At 39.7% G+C, this 20,207-nt stretch overlaps 1 protein-coding gene across 6 annotated transcripts in view; it reads right to left on the reverse strand.

Moving 5' to 3' along the window:
• Positions 1 to 20,207, reverse strand: part of ZBTB34 (zinc finger and BTB domain containing 34) — an 85,735-nt gene that overhangs the window by 21,803 nt on the left and 43,725 nt on the right. For 4 of the 6 annotated variants that reach the window (XM_069082710.1, XM_069082714.1, XM_069082709.1 and 1 more), the window contains exon 1: positions 10,059 to 10,200. The exons of the other annotated variants lie outside the window; for them this stretch is intronic. The gene's annotated coding sequence lies outside the window, so the exon portion shown is untranslated. Of the gene's footprint in view, positions 1 to 10,058; positions 10,201 to 20,207 lie in introns of those variants that run through there. 6 annotated transcript variants of the gene reach the window in all.

Consider the following 20,207-nt stretch of genomic DNA (forward strand, 5'->3'; position numbering starts at 1 on the left):
CTCTCCTCCACATACTCTGTGATCCAGTGACAATGGTCTTGCTGTTCCTCAAACAAGACACTCCACTTTGTCAAGGGTACCATCAGCCTCTTAGTCTACCTGATTTGAAACCTAGGTGTATACCTAGACTTTTCACCTCACTTATCTCATATAAACAATCAGGTGTTAAATCTTATCTTTTTTATCTCTGTAACATCTCTTACAAACATCCCCTCCTTTCCACCAACACCCTAGTTCAGGCCCTCACCAGCTCTGGCCTGGAGCCTTTTTGGTCTCTCTGACTCTTCCCATTCCACCCTAATATCCACAACCACTGGAGTCCTTTCCTAAAGTGGAAGTCTGCCCACACCCCTCCTCCCATGCACTGGTTTTCCCCCATGCTAGAAATGCATTCCTTCCTCCCCTCCAAGAGAAAGACTAGAAATCTCTGGTTTCCTTTACGACTTAACTCACCTTCTACTTACAACCTTTTCAGAACCTCCTCCCCAACCTAGTGTCCCTGATTTCATTTTGTAGAGTTCAAAAATACAAAAAGTTCCTTGAGGGCAAAGACCAATTTTTTGGTTTGTTGTTTTTTTTTTTAATCTTTGTATTACCAGGATTTTGTCCAGTGCTCTGCACAAAATAAGCACTTAATAACTTTAGATGTCTGATTATTGTCAAGGAGAGAATTTCAGAAATGGAAGGAACCATAGAGGTATCACTACTTGAACATGAATTCCCTCAAGACCATTCCTAAAAACTGATCACCTAGTCTCTACCTGAAGACCTTCAGTGACAGAGAATTCATTATGTCCCAAGGCAACTCATTCCACTTTTGAACAACTGTGTTTAATTGCTGCAATCTGTTTCTATGAAAGTTTATTCCACTTGGTCCTCATTTTTTCTTCTAGGTCCAAACAAAGCAAGTCTCATTCCTTTCTACATTACAGCCCTTCAAATGACTGAAGAGAAAAAGATTCACAAATGACAAAAGATGTATTAAATTATGTTCAATATATTCTATAATAAATCAAGAAAATATACAGATATTTCAGAAGGAATTCTAATGTAGGTTTAAACAATAAAAAAAGATGTTCTAAGTGTTAACATTTGTTTAACTAGGTATCAGATTAGCTGCATTCCCTAAAGCATTCTAATGAACTGGAAATTTCCTATATAAGCTTTGAGTTGTAGGCTTTTTAAAAATTTCAATTCAATTTTTCTGACTGTTAAAAACATTTTGTTTTTTTTATTAATTCCTGTCAATGTACTTGTAATAATTACATTGTACCTATGACCTTTATTTAGGGGAGTGAAGTTCTCCTTTTGAGTTAAGGAAAGCAATATGATCTTCAATATTATGATAATGTATAAGAACTCATTTCTGTGGCATTTTAAGGATTACAAAGCATTTTCCTTCCAATACTCCTAGAAGGCAGGTATTACCCCCATTTTACAGAAGAAAACTGGGGTTCTGAGTTTAAAACTTGCCCCAGGTCAGAAAGTTATTATTAAGTGTTAGAGCTAGAACTCAAATCCCAGTTTTCTGACTTAGACCAGAGAGCGTTTTGTCACTATGCTACCCTGCCTCTCTAGCTTACAATTAAGGTACGGGCAGAATGCTGAAAGCTTCAATTGGATCAGCTATACTGAGCAAGGGATCTATATGGATTATTTATAAATTATGCAGAGGAATCCTGTATGCAGAAACTGGGAACCATAAGTGGAGGTATGCCAAGCCTGCTATTCTTTATAATCAATCAATCATTTTGCTAACTAAACACTTAATAAATATTATAGTCACAATGTGCCAGATACTGGGGATACAAATGCCTCACTCCCAAAGAAAGTTCTTGCCCTCAAAGAACTTACAGTCAATCAAGGGAACAACAATTACATATATATTTGTATATACATCTGTGTGAATATGCATACACATGTATATATGGCAATGCTAGTGGTATGGGGGATTAATTAGGTAAGGTTTTCTGTAGAAAGTGACACTTGGGCTGAACTTTGAAGGAAAATTCTAAGAAGTAGAGGTAGGAATGGAATGCATTTCAGGTATGGGGGTAAGGAGGGACAAATATGTGTGAAAGCAAGATGGGACTGGTATTGTCATATATGAGGGGGGAAAAGGCCAGTTTAGCTACCACTGAGTGTGTGAAAGGAAGTAACAATAAGTAATAAAGCTGCCTTTTCAATCTACCTTACCAACCATAAATTCAGTTCCATCCATGCCCCAAAGAAGGCATTTGTGAATTCTTAATATAAAGATAAGTCTGGCTCATTTCCAAATCCTTGCCCAACCCTTACCCCCACAGAGCCAAAGAGTCCAAATCTCTCTTTAGTCAAGAATACCTCCAAGCTTCAAGGATTTACAATTTTTCCAATGTGAGCCTTCCATGCACTGGACAATTCATGACTTGGTTGAGTTACACAAGTTGCTGATATAGAAAAAAATTTATCTACTAATAGTTGATTGTCTGGTTATGAATTTCTCTGCATTTAGTTAGGCTGGTCCACCAATGAAAGATGCATTTTGCCACTTGGCTCATATTCAAAGATTTTCTAGATAGAAAAATCTACCAGAGCTTAAGCTTTATTGGCTTATCTTTCAAGACTCATTACCATGTCACAGAAGAATCTTAGTGAGGTTAGTCAAAATTAAGTCTTTGTCAAAATTCTCCCTTCTGCCTATTTCTCCTTCATTTGTGCTACTTTAAATTTAGAAAATTACAGCTATCAAAGGTTTACGATTGGTTAGGAAACTCAGAGCACATCTCCTTTTAGAAATTCAATTCAATAAAAATTTATTAAGTACACACACACACACACATGCACATATATGTAAGGTATAGTGAAAATTGAAGTACAGGGATAAAAGTGGTTACAAGAGATAACATGTTGTAGAGCTGACCTTTGAACCTAGGTCTGCTGACTTCAAATTCACGGTTTTGTGTCATACCATGCATCATTGCTATTCCTGGATTAGATGTGGTCCATATAACTTAGCAGCTCCTCCCTACACTTGCACCAAGCCCTTGAAATTCATCACTCTGCATCCTTCCTTCCTAAGACATGTACTTATAAGCAGAAATTCTTAGGCATTTTCTGAGAAAGTTGGAAAGTATGTGAAATGAAATTTGCAGCCCAAGCCTAAATCAAACAAATGCTATTTAAAAACAACAACTACCTCAGAAAAAGTATCTCAAGGACACTTCATCTGGCTTTTCTAAATACACCCAATTTCCACTGCTACCTATATGGATCTGATAATGCAGTTATAGCTGTCTTCTCACCAATAAGAAGCATATTATAGAGGATGGCTTAACCCTTTTCGCCTGCATTTAAAAGCTCTAATTTGTGCCATGAAAATACTGCACCTCATTAAAAAATTTCCAATTAAACTTATAAGGATGCAAAGTTGCATTATATACTTGGCAGCTCATTTTTAAGGTACAAAGAGGTAATTCATTATATGTAACCTCTGTGTTTTTCATGTTCATTTTCTGATCCATATTATATACCTGATGACCTCCATTCATTTACTGATATATACCTAGTAATAAAAAATATTCTGCTCAAAGGATTGTTCTTAATATTTGTTATCAACTTGATCAAAGGGTCATTGTGAAGATCAAATGAGATAATGGGTTTTACAGCACTTTATAAACACTGAAGCACAATAAAAATGTTAGATATTATGATTTCTGTACATAAAACTTGAGGATACCAAAGCTTCATTACAAGACATAATGCTTATTTTAAAAAGAAAAGCCCCCAGACAGAAAACTCCAAGAGGTCAAGCATCATACACATAGCCAACAAATGTATAAAAATAACTTTTCTACATATTTCTGCACAAGTCTAGCTCAAACAAAATGGAGTGGCCACAAATTGCAACTAAACACTTTATAGAGTTAAAAAGAAGGAGCAGTTTGCCACTAGGGCTGCATACAACAATCTGATTCGGCCCAACCCAAAATGCAGCAAAAAATAAATAAAATGGCATGCTGTAATGGATATTCATGAAGAGCTTATCCTAATTTAAAAGAAAACAAATCTAGAGTTCTTACTGCATTAATTCATGTGCGCCTGAAAGAACATTTTTATCCAAACTGTTATATTTTCTACTAAGGTGTTAACATTTTTCAGGTCTGTTCAGAAATACTGGAAATTTAGAGAGGGAATATTTTTCAAATTAATGTGGACCTTAAAAGTCATATTTTAAAACTCCTGATTGACTACGTAACTGTAACACACTTGGGGAGCTAAGAAATATTACAGTAATTTGGTGTTCTGGGATGTTTCACATGCAGGATTTTTAATCAATCAGTTGTTCTAGATTTGGTGGCTTTCATATTAAGGATGTTTCATTGCATCCCATGGACAAAGAGAAGACTTGTTTTGACAAATTCCAATTTAAGAGGTTTTAAAATGTTATATATAGTTCAAATGGTTTGCTACCACTTCCTCTCCCTACATCCTCCCTGCCCCCCCCCACTCCCTGTTGTTTATAATAAAGAAAAGAGGAATGATTATCAAAGTGAGACAGGAAAAATGATTTTACAATTTGTAAACCTATTTCACTAAATAGTGATACCTGTTTCAGGTTTAAAAAAAAAGTCCTTTCTTAAATGATCACCAACTCGGTGCTCAAAATAAAAGTGTTAAGAGGTTTTTTTCCCCCTTCCCTATGACAGCTGGCATTTTAGGAGGCATTAGATTTAACAAATATAGCTAGGCACTCATTCCTCTGATGACAAAAAGACCAGAAATGTTCTCTCACGAGCTGTTCACCTACTAGGATAAGAATATGAACCAATTAGGTGACAGTACCCCCTAGAAATTAATGTGGATTTCTACTAAAGATGACTTTTATTAAGCTAAAATCAGTTTCTAAAGGCACTGGCCTAGATAATCTCTAAGGTGGCTTCTAGAATCATGGTAGTGTAAAGAAGACGTTGGGTTTAAATCCTAGCTAGTATTTGTGTGACCTTGGACAACTCACTTTACCTATCTAGGTTTCAGTTTCCTCCTTGGTAAAATGAAGAGACTAAACTAGATGGACCTCTAAGGGTCCTTTTCAGATCTAAATCCTAAGAACTACAAAATCCTACCACAAAACATGAAAGGAACACAATTAGGAGTTTCTGAACAATCCAAAATTCTCAGGCTGATATCATCTTTGGCAAAGATGAAAAGTGATAAAAAAAAAATTAAATAAAACAACACACTAGGTTTGTGAAACCGAATATTTCTGTCATAGATACACTTGTTAAAAATGACACCTTAATAGGCAAGCAGAGGCCCAGGTATTCCAAGAGTCAATCTAATCTATACCTTGTGGCAGGCACATGTTTATGACTCACCAAAACTACTCATCAAGGATTAGCTAGAATTGTAGGAAAAAGGAAAAAAAACAGTCAAATAGTTTCCCGATAAGTCACCTGGTTTAAAAAAAATAATTTCTAGTATTTAATGTACCTACACACTGTCATTTTATTGAATCAGAGAATTTCAAAAGTTGAAAGGGACCTGGGAAGTCTTTTAGTCCAACTGTTACCTGTGCAGAGCTCCTCTCTTCACTCCTTCACACAGTTCTGATTTGTAATCATCTAATCTCTGTGATGAGGACATTCCCAGAGATCTCATTCCATTTTTACATAGCTCTGATTTTTTGGAATTTTTTCTTTATTCAGAGCTGAAAATGAATAAACAAACACCCCCCTGTGGCCATCTTCAATGGCTCCTAGAATAAAATAGATGCTCCTTAGCTAAGCATTTAAAACCCTCCACAATCCGTCTCCTACCTCCTCTTCTCTTCTTATTGTTCTTCTTCAGTCAAAATGGACTTCTCGTGGTTCTTATCCATGACATTCCATGTGCTATTTCTGTGCCTTTAGCCAAATGTCTGGAATGAAGTCTTTTCACCTCCACCTCAGACCACAGCTCAGGCACTCCCTTCCCCGATCTACAACACTTGTCAGCACTCTCCCTCTCAAAATTATTTGGTGTTATTTTGTATATCCTTTGTATTTACCTCTATGTATCACTATTATATCCTCCTGCAACAGAGTTCCTTGAAGGCAGAAGTTATTTTGTTTTTGTCTCTGTATCCTCCCTTGCACACGCAGGATTTAGTGGGCATTTGTTGAAGTGACAGACCATCCCTCAAAAGCCCAGTCTACACTACGAATAACAATGATTTACTTAGCCAACTCAAGCACTTAATTTTAACATTCACTGTGCCATAAAGTGTGAAAGCTGGAAGAAATAGCCTCGTGATCTTAGATGAGGAAGAATTAACACTGGCAACACCAGGCAAGAGAGATCTAGTCGCAGTTTTTCTTTTAAAGGCAAGAAAAGAAAGGAGTTAAACTCTTAAAAATGTTTGCCAATAAAATCAATAGGTATTTTTAAAGCTCCAACTATGGTGTCCATCACTATATAAGGTAACGGAAGAAATATACTCTCAAAAGATTTCCAATCTAGTTGAGACAAGAAGACAGGAAACAATTAGAAAATAATACCACGCAAAATATTTAACAGACTTAAAATGAATGGTACTGGTACCTTTCAATCAGAAAAGGGAGATAGTTTATGTGGACTGAATAAGGCAATTAAGTAAGGATACATGGGTTTAAAAGAACTCTGAAGAAGAAAAAAAAAGGGAATTCCAGAAGGGATGAAGCAAAAATAAGCAAAATCTCAAGAGGCATTTATATGGTATTTTCACATATAGTGAAAATAATTCACATTTCTATAATGCCTTAAGGTTTACAAAGAGTTTTCATCACTAAACTATGATTAAGTAGGTAGTACAAAGGCCTATGATTTCCATTTTACAGAAGAGTAAACTGAGGCCCCAGTTAAGGAAATGAGTTAACTAGCTACAAAGTGTCAGAGCCAAGACTTGAATTCAGGTAATTCTGATTCCAAGTCCATTACTCTTTCCATTATACTACAATATTATTCATTTTATTACCTCATTCAATTCCTTTAATAAATTTGACAGTGTAATAAGGTGCACTGGGAAATAAAACTTTAATAAGGCTCTTGGTTTATATTATCTTTTTGCATGAATACCTTATCTTTCAACTAGACTGTAAACTTCTTGAAGGTAGGAACTATATTATACTACTTTGTATACCACAATGCAACTACTAGTAATAGCTAAATGTTTCAAGCACATTATTATTTTATTTGATCATCACAGCTCTGTGAGGTAGGTGCAATTATTATACCCACTTGACAGATGAGAAATCTGAGGTACACAAGGTAGGGAAGCACTTTCATTCATTTATTCACTCATTCAACAAGCATGAATTAAGAGCCTAATGACATTTTTCTGGGTTTTTTTTTTTTTACATATGGAAATGTGCCATGTGTATTGATGTTTGTCAAGTTCATAGTTTAAAAAAATTTTTAAAGAAAAGATCCTAGGTACCACAGTAAATAGAACACTAGCTCTGTGACTGTGGGCAAGTCACTGAACCTCTGACTCAGTTTCTTCACCTGTAAAATGGGGATAATAAACATTACCTCATTCCCAGGGTTATGCGGATCCAATGAGATATTTTGTCAAGTTCTTTGCAAACATTAAAGTGCTAGGTAAATGCTAGGTATTATTTTTATTACTGTGTACAGAGAACTGTACCAGGTTTTGAAGGGAAACAAAGATTTGTTGTTGATGGCCAAAGTAGGACTTTGACAAATACCAGTTAATTAATTATAGAAAATCTGGTCTTGTATGAAGTCAGATTAAGGAGTAGGCTGTATACACAAAGTAGGCCAGATTAAGGTAGATTGCATATATAAAAATTTCTAAGAAGTTGTTAGAAAAATTCAGATGTGAAGTGACTGAATCTGGACTAAGGCTTATGGAAAGAAGGGAAGAAGAAGGATTAATTTCTGCTTCCAAAAAAGACCAGACAAGACAGACTGATATAAATGATGAAAGGCAGGGATGAATTAAAAGGTGAGACCAAAGGGTAGAACAAAATTTCTAATAGCTTTTACAGTTTGTTTCAGAGCTGTCCTGGAACAAAGTACAGAAAGGGAGTAAAAATACCAAACTCTAGCAATCCGGAATTCTCTGATCTCAGGGAATTTTTTGTGATTACTGCAAAGGGTCCACAGTACAACTGTCTTCAGTAAAATTACACAATTCTCCTTAGCTGCACTATGTCAGCCTCTCTTAAACTGCACCTGCAACACCCACTGCAATTTCTTTAGTCACTTTACATGCCCAAAGGGTAGGCTTCACAATAAAATCATACACTGATATCAGGGGAAAAGTTTTTATATAAAGTCATGACAAGGCACACCCAATCTTGGACAGATTTTACTCAGAGAAAGAATATGATCATTTCTATTTAGTAAAAAGTATCAAGATGTAATGACCTCCTGGACAATTCAGCTAAAAGATGTAATATACTGACCATACTGACCTTCAGCACAAGCTGAGTCTGCAAGGAATTAATATGCAATTAACATGGGTTTTCCAACCTTTCAAAACAAAGAATTCTACCTCTGTGAAAACAAGGGGTTAGATGACCAGGATGATCTTCATCTCTGGGAAATATGCTCCATCTGTGACCTGGGCCAGGAGTAAACAACATCTCTGCAAGTGACTGAGGTGAGAAATCTAGTAACCAATAAATGATCCTGATCTGTGCTTAAGTCTGGGGAGATGGGGTAGAAGGGGAAAGAGGAGTTACTAATATATTACAGCACTGGTTTTCAGAAGAGTCTGACAGAACCTAAAATTATAACCACAAAAACTGTCTCATTTGAGAGCTCTTGACCAGGGTATGGTAAGAATAACCAACCCTTGCTACTTTCAAACAGGATTCCCAACAAGTTTGGCGGTGGGGGAAGAAACATGGTACAGCAGAAAAAACACTGGAATGACAATCAGAAAAACTGGATTTGAGTTCCAGCTCTGACACATTAGCAAGTCATTTCTCCTGTCTGGGCCTCAGTTGCCTAATCTGTAATATAATGGGATGGAACAAGATCTCAAAGGTAGCTTCCATCTTTAAAGGTCGATGATTCTATGGATTAATTTCCCACCGGAAGGCTAAATGTTTCTCAGAGGAAGGAGAAGAGTGCTGGATTTCCCCTTTCAAGTAAACAGCTGCCCTCTTGGATAACTGTCCGTAGGCGCCTTGGACAAACCAGCCATCAAAGCTAGCCCAGATCACTAGACCAAGAAGTCAAGTTGGAAGGACTATGAACCGTCAATCAGTTGCCAGTATTTTTAGATTCTACCTCCAGTGTCTCCCGAGTCCACCTTCCTCTCCACTCGGTCTCCCCACCTTAAGTATCAAATCCGTCCTTCACACAGGTGTCATACTATCACCCTAAAGCAGACGCTTGCCCCTGAAGGTCCCTGACTCAAGATCACAAAGTAGCCTCTGGGATAAAAACAGCAACTCCTTAGTTTGGCATTTGAGGCTCTGCACAATCTGGCTCCAACTTGCCTTTCCAGGCTTCTTCCCTCATACCACTCCCCTTCTCCCATTTAGGCTCCAGCCCAACTGGACTCTTCTCTACTGCCCGAATGCGGCTCATCTCCTGCTTCCGTGCCTTTGCACAAACTGAACATTTCCCTCTCCTCTACCTCCCGGCATCGTCCCCTTTCTCCCAGACTCAGCTCAGATGCCACCTCCTCCAAGAAGCCTTCCCTGATCCTCTCGCTCAATGTCTCGGTCCTCTCCATCTCTGTTCCGCTCTCGGCCATCGCTCCCCACCTCGCGCTCCGGCCCCGGCCGAACACGGGCGTCCGCTCTTCCCTATCCTCCCTCCCCGCCCCGCAGACTGCTGTGGCAGGCGGGGAAGTGGAGCAAATTGGGGAAGCGGCTCGGTCCTGGCGCCTCCACCCTCCCTCCCCCGGGGACGGGCTGAGCCGGGGACCCAAGCCCTGGCCACACTTCGACGGGGGCGGACCCGGAACCCCTGCCGGCCAGTTCGGAGCCCCCGGGGGTCCCTGCTAGCTCGGGAGAGCCCGGCCGGGCCAATGGCACGGTCCGAGACCGCCTCTGTCTGTCCGAGCTCGTGGGGCTCACCTGGGCGCTGGCCTCTCACATCGCTTCCTCGGCGTCCACCTCCGCCAGGCCCCGGGCCCGTCCCAGCCGCTCCCGCCGCCGCCGCCGCCGCCGCCGCCGCCGCCACCGCCACCGCCACCGCCGCCTCAGACCCTCGTCCACCCGGAAGCGCTTCCCCTGAGCCCCGCCCCCTCGGGCGCCACCGCTTCCGGCCGGAGGGAGGGGCGGGGCGGAGCGAGGAGGAGTTCCCAGGGGCCCGGGAGCGCGCGCCAGCCCGGGCTTCTTAACGCTGAGACGCGCCCCTGGGGCCGCCGTCCGGTCCTGATAAAGAGGAGGAAACTGTCCCGAGCTTCACTACGAGGCAGGGACCGCATTCGAACCCAAATCTCGACACAACGATTCTGGAGTCCGAGGACCGGGACTCCGGGCTCAGCTCCGCTGGTTACTGCCCATGACCTCGGGCAAGTTGCTGAAACTTTCCGGAATGTCGGACTCGTGGCCCCCAAGGCTCCTTCCAGCTCCGCTTCCCTGGCCCGAGGGCCCCGATACTCGACCAGAGCCTTCACACTCTGGTTCAAGTTTTGCCTCTTCTGCTGAGGCTCTGCACAATCTGAGCCGTGGTCTTTGCCGAGCCCCGGCCTCGCTTTCCTCTTGTGAAGGGGCCTGGCCTTTGCAGCTCTTAGAAAGAGTAGGAACAAGTCCCCCAGCACCCCCGCCGGGCCCTGGGCAGCTGCAGTAGAAAAGAGGGGGGGGGGGGGGGGGGCTCTTCTTGGGCGCTCCATGTGACTCCAGGGCAGCATCCTTTCCTGCCGCAGTCACAGTCCCCGGAGACACCACAGGGCGAAGGAGCCTCCTGGTCCCACATTTCAGGGAGACTTCTAGTCTTAAGATTCTGTGTTTATATTTTGTCAGATTCAACACGCCTAAGTGCAAAGTGTTTGCTAAGTACTAGAGAGACTTTTTACTTATGTGTCAAGGATCTGTGATTTTCTTTGGTGTGGATACTACCTCCAAATCACCCCCTCTGTCTGAGTTAAACGATGAGCCTCATAAAGGAACCTGTTGTAGCAGAAAAGAAATGTATCACACTGTATCCAAACTAGCTACAATAGTCTTCTGAACTTGACTAGACTGCTCCCGGGACAACAAAAAATACTTAAATCGTTATGCTCACGACTGCAGCAGTTATCGAGTTGCTCACAGTGTGCTGGGGTGCGGGGAAGAGACAGATGTATTAGATGGATAGATAGATAGATAGATAGATAGATAGATAGATAGATAGATAGATAGATAGATAGATAGATAGATAGAAAGAATACAGCGTATATAGGGTAAGATAAATCTAAAGGACAGACGCAAGGAAAGTGCTAGGAGAATTTAAAGGAATTAGGGACAGCTATGTGGTTCAGGGGATAAAGCACTGGGCTTGGAGTCAAGAAGTCAAGACCTTAAACATGTCACAACCACTGTTTACCTCAGTTTCCTGTAAAATGGAGGTAATAATAGCTCTTACCTCCCAAAGTGGTTGTGAGAATTAAATGAGAGAAAAGTTGTAAAGTGCTTAGCAGATAGCCTGCAGATAGTGCATGCTACATAAATATTAGCCATTATTATTGTTATTATTGAAAAGAAGACTTGAGAGGAGGGGAAGCAGGATGGTGGTGAAGATGGAAAGTTTATTCCTCCATGGAATAGGAGGCAGGCACACTGTGCTGAATCTCTGAAGAGAGAAAATTCAACAGAGAAATTCTTAAGTTCAAATTCTTTATCCAAACCCTTCCTCGATGTGGCTGCCACTTTCTTACCTTTCCAGGTTTCCTGCCTCCTATCAAACTGGGGTATCTGCCATTCATTCCTGCTACACACACATGCTGTTCTCTGTACATGATATGACCTGTCCTCTCTTGAATCTCACCACTAGAATTCTTACACATCATTTAAAGTCTAATGAATATGGCCCTTCCTCCAGAAAGCCTCCTGATCTCCTCAGCTGATAAACCTTTCTCCTCCTTTAATTTCAAAAAGCACCCTGCATTTCTAATACACAAATATTATTGTGTAACAGTTATCTGTATTTGTCTCTTATCTTCCTTACTAGACTATAAATTCCATAAACTGGGTCTATGCCTTATTGAAATTTTGCAATAGCACTAAGCTCTGTACAAAGCAGATGCTTAATAAATTAATTAAATGACAAATTCCTTGGCTAGCAAAACTTCTCATATCGATAAATAGCCTCACATCCCCTAACTTGGGGATACCATGTGTAAGTCTCCTCTCAGCTTTCTTTACAGAAATGATGGGTATCAACAGGATAGAGATAGTTTGTTAACAGGAGCCATAACAGTTGAGTAATAAGTAAAACTATCTAATTTTGTAGAATTCAACAATTCTTCTGCAGCCCCTAAGTCCTTCCAGAGCCAGTGGCAGCAATGCCAACACTTACATAAAGCAAACCCACTTATTGGATGTTTCTGAAAATGTATGTCTCATTCTTTCCATTACATTTCTGTCAAGAGTGGGAAGCATGCTTCATCATTGGTTCTCTAGAGTTGTGTTGATCAGAATTCTTAAGCTTTTCAAAATTGGTTCTCCTTTACAACATTATAGTCCTTGTTCAAATTGTACTCTGGGTTCCAATCACTTCACTCTGCACTGATTTATAAAGTTTTCCCAAGGTTCTTTGAATCCATCCCTTTCATTGTTTCTTATAACACAATAATATTCTATTACTTTCTCATGTCATAATTTGTTCATCCAGTTCCTAACTGATGGGCATCCCTTTTGTCTGCAAAAATAAAGTTTGCATAGTTGTTTCCCTCTTTCATTTATTTATTTGGGGCATATGAAGAAACCCTGTATTGAGTTAGATGAGATATCTTAGTAAATGAAACTCTATGACACTGAAAAACTGGATTTGTAGTTGAGGACATAAGTTTGAATGCAGGCTCTCCTGCTTAATATCTGTGTGACACCCTTCTCCTTTCTGGGACTTAATTTTCTCTTCTATAAAAGAGATGATAGGGCCAGAGAGAGCTGTTAGTTCTAAATTCAACAATCCTATGAATTCTCCATCCTCATAATCTTAACACTTATCAGAGCAGATACAATAAGTGACATCTGAAGGTCCTTTCCATTCCCACAAGTCCATTTTCCATTTAGCCAAAGGAGCTCTCCTATTTCATTCCAACGAGTCTGGTTTAGTGGACTTGGAATCAGAAAACCAAGGTTCAAATTCCTCTTGTGATATTTACCAGCTGTGTAACCACAGGCAAGGTGCAACTTCCTTAACCCTTATCTACTACCTGCCTTACCTCCTTCACAGGCTCAAGTAAAGTATTTTGTAAATTTCGAGACGTTACAGAAATGGGGATTATTATCATTATCGTTGTTGTTCTCTCCCAGAAATGCAGGTGAATTTTTAGTTACAGTCTTACTACCCTGGGGGAGCTATGAGGTCGTGTGATCTCAGCTCACTTTGGTCAGTCTTAAGCATCAGGAAGAAATTTGTTATCGAAGCAGAGGACAACTTAAGTTTCAGTTCTTTCATCGCTTCAGTCTATTGGGCTATTTGTGCATATTTGCTTGTTTCCACTAAACCTTAGGAAACAGGTCTTGACATCCTGTCCAGAAGCTGCCCTAGGCTCTTAGATACTGAATTCCTTCCCTGTGTAAAGTGGAGAGGAAAAGAAAGAGAAAGGGGAAGGGGAGAGGAAGACGGAAAAGGAGAGGGAGAGGGAGGGAGGGAAAGAGAGAGAGAGAGAGAGAGAGAGAGAGAGAGAGAGAGAGAGAGAGAGAGATGGATGAATGGCAGTTAAAATGACACAGTGGACAGTGCTCTAGGCCTGGATTCAAGAAGACCTGAATTCAAATCAGGCCTCAGACACTTACTAGCTGTGTGACCCTGGGTAATTCACTCTATCTCTCCCTGCCTCGGTTTCCTCAACTGTAAAATGGGAATAATAATAGCACCTACCTCCCAGGGTTGTTCTGAGGATCAAATGAGATAATAATTGCAAAGCACATGCCTGACACATAGTAAGACCTATATAAATATTAGCTATTTTTATAATTAATATTATTATCCTGGCTTTGTCAAAACTTTCCCAAGCAACCATTTCCTGTCACTTTGAACTTCAAGGACTTTAAACTACAATAAGAGAGTCAGGTAGTATGGTAGAATTATTCACATTTTATAGATGAAGATATAAAAAACAATAAAGGCATGCTCATTTCAAACATAACAGATAACACTGGTTAAAAAAACAATTTCTCATATTATGGAAGAAGAATGGGACTTCATCAGGGCTTTACAAAGGAACTGATGACTTAAGAAGGGTGTTTCAGTTTTTCCTACCTACTTCCAAGTTTGCCTAGATTGAAGAGGTTTCCACTTGAATCTGTCATTAAAATTGTTGCTTTCCCTAATATTCCTGAAAGTTGACACCCATAAAATCTCATTATAGTAGATAAAAAGTTAATAACCATTAGAATCAGTCATCAAATGTCAGAGTAGGAAGGGATCTTAGAACACAGAATAAAAGAATTAAAAGGGATCATAAAAGATAGAATATTTATGACATAGAATAGAAATGTTAGAAGGAACCTTAGAGAGCAAGATTGTTTCCATGTCTAGTGCAAAAGACCAGAAGGAACACAGTCCTGGCAGTGATCGTTCCTGTATAATCTATAACATTAAAAGAAAATAAAGGTTTTCTTTGGCCATAGTCCATATAAGCGTTTTTTCAGAAAGAAAAGAAGAACCTATTCGGCTGCATGAACAGAAGACAGGAGAAAAGGAAATCTAAGTTCATCACCAAGCTTAATGCAGTAGAAAGAAGACTGCACTTCCTAGCATATCAAATCAGAATCCTAGCATATCAAAATGGGAAGGAGCATCAAGGAAAGCCCTTATGGAGCATCTTCAGGAAGTGATAAGTCAGACTCTGAAAACTTCCAGGGACGGAAAAAACTCACTATCTTTTGAGGTAGCATGCTCTTATCTTGTACAGCAGTAACGGTTTGGAAGTTCCTTCCTTTACATGAAACCTAAATCTGCCTCTCCTCCTTTCAACTTCTACCCACTGATCTTAGTCATACTCTTTGAGGTCAAGCAAAACCAATCTAATCCCTATCTATTAAATGGCTCTTCAAATACCTGAAGACAGTTATCATGGCTCCTCCTGGGGCTTCTCTTGAGTTAAACATTCCAAATTCCTTCAACCAATCCACTTAAGTCCTGGTCATTGGTGTTCTCATCATTCTGGTTGACTTCTCCTGGAAATGTTTTAATTAATCAATGCCCTTTCTAAAATGGAGTGCCAAGGGGCAGCTAGGTGGCCCAGTGAATAGCACTGGCCCTGGAGTCAGGAGGACCTGAGTTCAAATGTGGCCCCAGACACTTAACACAAAAACTAGCTGTGTGACCTTGGGCAATTCGCTTAACCCCAATTGCCCTCCAAAAAGCAATAAATAAATAAATATAAAATGGAGTGCCAAGACTTTCATATAATATTTTGGACACTATGCTTCATAGGACCATAGATCCAGAGCTGGAAGGAACCATAGGTGTCATTTAATAATTCCAATCCTCTTATTTTACAGATGGGGAAAATAACCCTCAGAAAGTTTAAAGGACTTGTTCATGGTCACATAAGTAACGAGTATCAGTGTTCAGATTCAACCTTGGGTCCTGTGACATTACATTTGGCCCTCTTTTCACTCTACCAGGTTGTAACCTAAGACTGCATTAACTTTTTTGGCTACCACATCACATCATTGATTTATCTTGGGATGAAGCTATGGCCTTGACCAAGTGTGAATTCCATTTGACCTAGAGGTATCTACTGATCACAGAATGGGTCCAGAACTTCCTGCTACCTACACTCTTAGTTCCTCACTCTCTGAAGCTATAGAAGCTGATGCCTCCACCTTTAAATTAAGACCATAAACTTCAATCTTTCTTTCTCCATCCTATGATCAGCAAACTCTTACCTGCTGCTTCCCCTCTAAGGGGAATCTTGAATCTATCCTCTATGGATCTTGAATATACAGATTGATGTAGACATCTCCCCTACCAGAATGTGAACTCATTGAGCTTTGTGAAAAAATGGATGAATAGAAGGAAAACCTGGATGTGGAAACATCATTCATGATTTTAAAATCTGAAATTCCCCTTTTTAATCTCTACTTCCATCTCTCCTTAAAACTCTCTCCTCCTAAACCTATTCTTCATCATCTCTGCAACATCCAATCCCTTCTCATCTTCTGTTCCCCTAATCTATTACTTCTGCTCTGGCCTCATTTCCCATTCTACAGTCTTGACTCTATTGTTGACCAGTTTAACTAAACACTGTCCTCCAGTCTTGAACATCTCTCTCTTTTGATAACTGCCAATCTTCTTCCCTGGGTAACCCCTATCATTCACTTCATTTAATTCCTACTTCTGTTCTACTAAGCATCACTAAAAGAGGACATACAACCATTCTATTAACTACAAATTCATATGATCAAATCTCAGTTGGATGTTCACTACTGTACAGCTATCCTTTTTCTTTCTTGACTTTCTACAACACTCTCTTCAGCAGATATTCCAAATCTCTCTCCTCAAGCCCATGGATTTTTCTCTTCTTACTCCCAAGCAGGATCACTCACCTTCTAATTTACTGAGGAAATAGAAGCCACTTGTGACCTCTCTCATCAATTGATTTCAATGACATTATTCTTCCTTGGTTCTCCTACCTACCTGGTTGACCCTTTCCAGTCTCTCTTATTTGTTTACTATCTATTGTTTTCTCCTTTATCATGGGTGTCCTTCAAGGCCATCCTCAACCATATATTCACACTTTACACTCCTTAAGGATATCATCAGTTACTATAGGTTCAATTATCATCTACACACAAATGACTACCAAATTTATGTAGCCTTCCTTAATTTCCCTCCTGAATTCCAGTTCCATATAGCCAACTACATGCTGGATATCTCCATGGTATCTTAAATTCAACAGGTTCGAAACTGAAATTATAATTTTTTCCCATAAATCACCCCCCAAAAAATACTTCCCTATTTCTGCTGTGTACACTACCATCCTACCAGTCACTCAGGTTTATAACCTGTCACCCTTGACTACTCCTTCTACCTCACTCACAACATTTGTCTATGTGAAACCTGCCTTTATCACCATTGCTAATGCTTTTTCTCATTCTCACTACTTCATATTTATCTGTCTACACACAGATTTCCCATTCAGAGGCAAGCTCTATGAGGTCAAGGGCCATTATGGTTTAAGTTTTTGTACACAGAACTTTGAATAAGGGAGATACTGAATAAATCTGTTTAATTGTTGAATGAAACCAGAGGTAGGTTTCCTTTAATAAGTCTTTAAGCTTCAAAAAAATGAGGGAGCTGGGCCAAGTGATTTCAAAAGACATTCTATGGTCCAAGAATATTTTAAAGTTTTGCAAACCTTAAGGAAAAGGTTAACTATATTACATTAACATTATTCAAATCCTTTCCAGTTTAAACTTTCTATATTCTAAAAATTATTTTCCTCCTGCTCTGATACCCTGTTGTTCTAATTTTCTAAGCTTTAAGGTTCTCTCCAGTTCTCTAATTCCATAGTCTATGGTCCCTTCCACCTCTGACAATTTACATTCAATAATGCTTTCTTGACTCAAGTAACAACTGGGCAAACAGAACAAGTTTTCTACTTTGTACAGTAGCTCCTGAACTATATTAAATACGGTTTTAGCATATCTAGAAGGTAAAAGAACTATTATCAATGGTTTTTCCATAGGACCACTCAAATATAGGTCTCCAAGACTCCAAGGTCAGTCCTCTATCCATGGTTACTCTCTTACAGAAACTCTGAGTGTCTTGAAAGCTATGCTAGTGACTCCATGTCACCATGAGATATGAGGCACCAGAGGACAAAAGAAAAAGTAAATCTCAAAGGGCTGTAGAATTCAGTACTCTAGAGTTTCTGCAAGAGAGACACTAAGGATGGAGAGCTTGTCTTGGAGTCCTGAAGATCTACATTCAAGTGCAGCTTCTGACAATGGTTATTTGACCTTAGATATGTTACTTAACCTCAGCTTCTCAGATGGCTCTCTAAGACTATAAGTTGCAAAAGAACTGCTGGTCTTCAGGGATCAGTTTCCTCACTGGGATTTAACTACATTAATAAATGACAGGTCTGGACCCAACCAAAAATGTTTTTTGGAACCTCCCCTTCTCACCAAAAACAAAAAATGGGGGGTCCCTACAAAATGAAATTAGCAATAATTTTGCTCCTGTGCCATAAACAAAGTATTTTGAGGATGTGATTAAATTTCATCTAGTGCATAGCACAACTCCATGTTGAGGGAAGGGAAAAACAGGCAATTACTTAGAAATAAGTTCTAAGATGAAAACAGACATCCTTCCCAATTATGTGCAGGGTCACTGTAAGGCAAGGACAAAAGGACTGCTTATTCTTTCATATAGTGGGGACTCTTTTGACTCTATCCATCAAAGAATCTTAGAGCCAAAAGTTCTGAGTTCTAGTCTAATCTAAAACCTGAGCCAGAGACCCTTTTCAATATACCTGATAAGTGGTTATTTAGTTTACTAATATTCTAGGGAGCAGAAATGATTACCTCCTGAGGCACTTTACTCCACTTGTGGACAGCTCTAGTTTTTCCTTAGGAATATGGGAGTGGTTGTTCACCTTCACAAAACTGGTGTCATCCTCAAAGAGACACTGGAAACTAAGCACTGAAAATATGCATATAAAAGTAAAAGTCTCTGCTCTCAAGAAGCTCACATTCTAATCAGGGTGACGTGTATATCTATCTGTATATACAAGATGCATAGAGGGTAGACACAAGGCAACCTTAGAGGGGATGGCTCTTAGAGTGATCACGAAAGTTATCCTGCAAAAAAATACCACTTGAGTTGAGTCTTAAAGGAAACCAGGAATTCCAAGAGACAGTAGTGAAGAGGGAGTACATTCCAGGTTTGGAGGAAAGCCAATGTAATGGCATGGAGATGGGAGATAGCATATCATGTATGAGATATGGTAAGAAGGTCAACATCACTGGACCAAAGAGTATAGGAAGGGAAGTTATGTGCAAGAAGATTGTAAAGTTAGGAAGGGGCAAGGTTGTGGAGAGCTTTAAATGACAAACACAGCAGAAGTCTATATTTTATACTCCTAGAGGTAATAGGGAGTCATTGGAGTTTACTGTTTAGGAGGTGACAGTCAGACCCGTATCTTTAAGAAAATCAGTCATGGATGTGAAGAAGATGAACTGGAATAGGGAAGAGACTAGTAGGAGGGAGACCAAACAGGTAGTTAATAAAATAGTCCAGATGAGAGGTGATGGACCAAAGTATTGACTGTGTGAGTGAAGAGAAAGGGACATATATGAGAGAAGTTGTGGAGAAAGAAATGATAAGATCTGGTCAATGACTGGATATGTCTAGTGAGTAAGAGTGAGGAATCAAAGGTGACACTAGATTTTCTAATCAGGGTTAACTGAACAGATGGTGGTCACCTAGACAATGACAGGGAAGTTTGGGGAAGGGATGAGTTGAGGAGGGAAAACAAAGAGGTCTGTTGTTTTAGACATGATGGGTTTGGGGTGCCTATGGGAAATGCAATTCAAAAGGTCAGAGGCAGTATGTGAGTTGAGCCTGAAGCTCAGGAGAGAAATTAGGGCTGGATATACAAATCTGTATAGTCATCTGCTTAGAGATGATAAGCGAAGCCATGAAAATTGATTAGGTTGCCCAGTGAGAAATGCAAATAGGACTCAGGAGAGAACTTTGGGGTGCACCATAGTTAATGGGTATGATATGAATGAAAATCCAGCAAGACTGAGAAGGTCAGACAGATAATCAACCGGCATTTATGTGCTACTACTATATTCCAGGTACTGTACTAAGTTCTAAGGATAGCAAAAAAAAAAAACCAAAACCAGGCAAAACACAGTCCTTGCTCTCAAGAAGCTCACAACTTCACTAACAGGGAAGACAATATGCAAACAACTATGTATTCAAATAAGATATATATAAAAGATAAATTGAGGGTAGTCTGAGAGGGAAGGCATTAAGATTAAGAAGGACTTCTTTGAGAAGATGGTACTTTAGCTGAGAATTGAAGGAAAGCCAGGGAATTTAGGAGGTGG

Source organism: Petaurus breviceps, unplaced genomic scaffold, assembly GCF_028583685.1.
Source record: "Petaurus breviceps papuanus isolate PSGF00001 unplaced genomic scaffold, PetGlider_PUasm1.0 171, whole genome shotgun sequence".
NCBI lineage: Eukaryota > Metazoa > Chordata > Mammalia > Diprotodontia > Petauridae > Petaurus > Petaurus breviceps.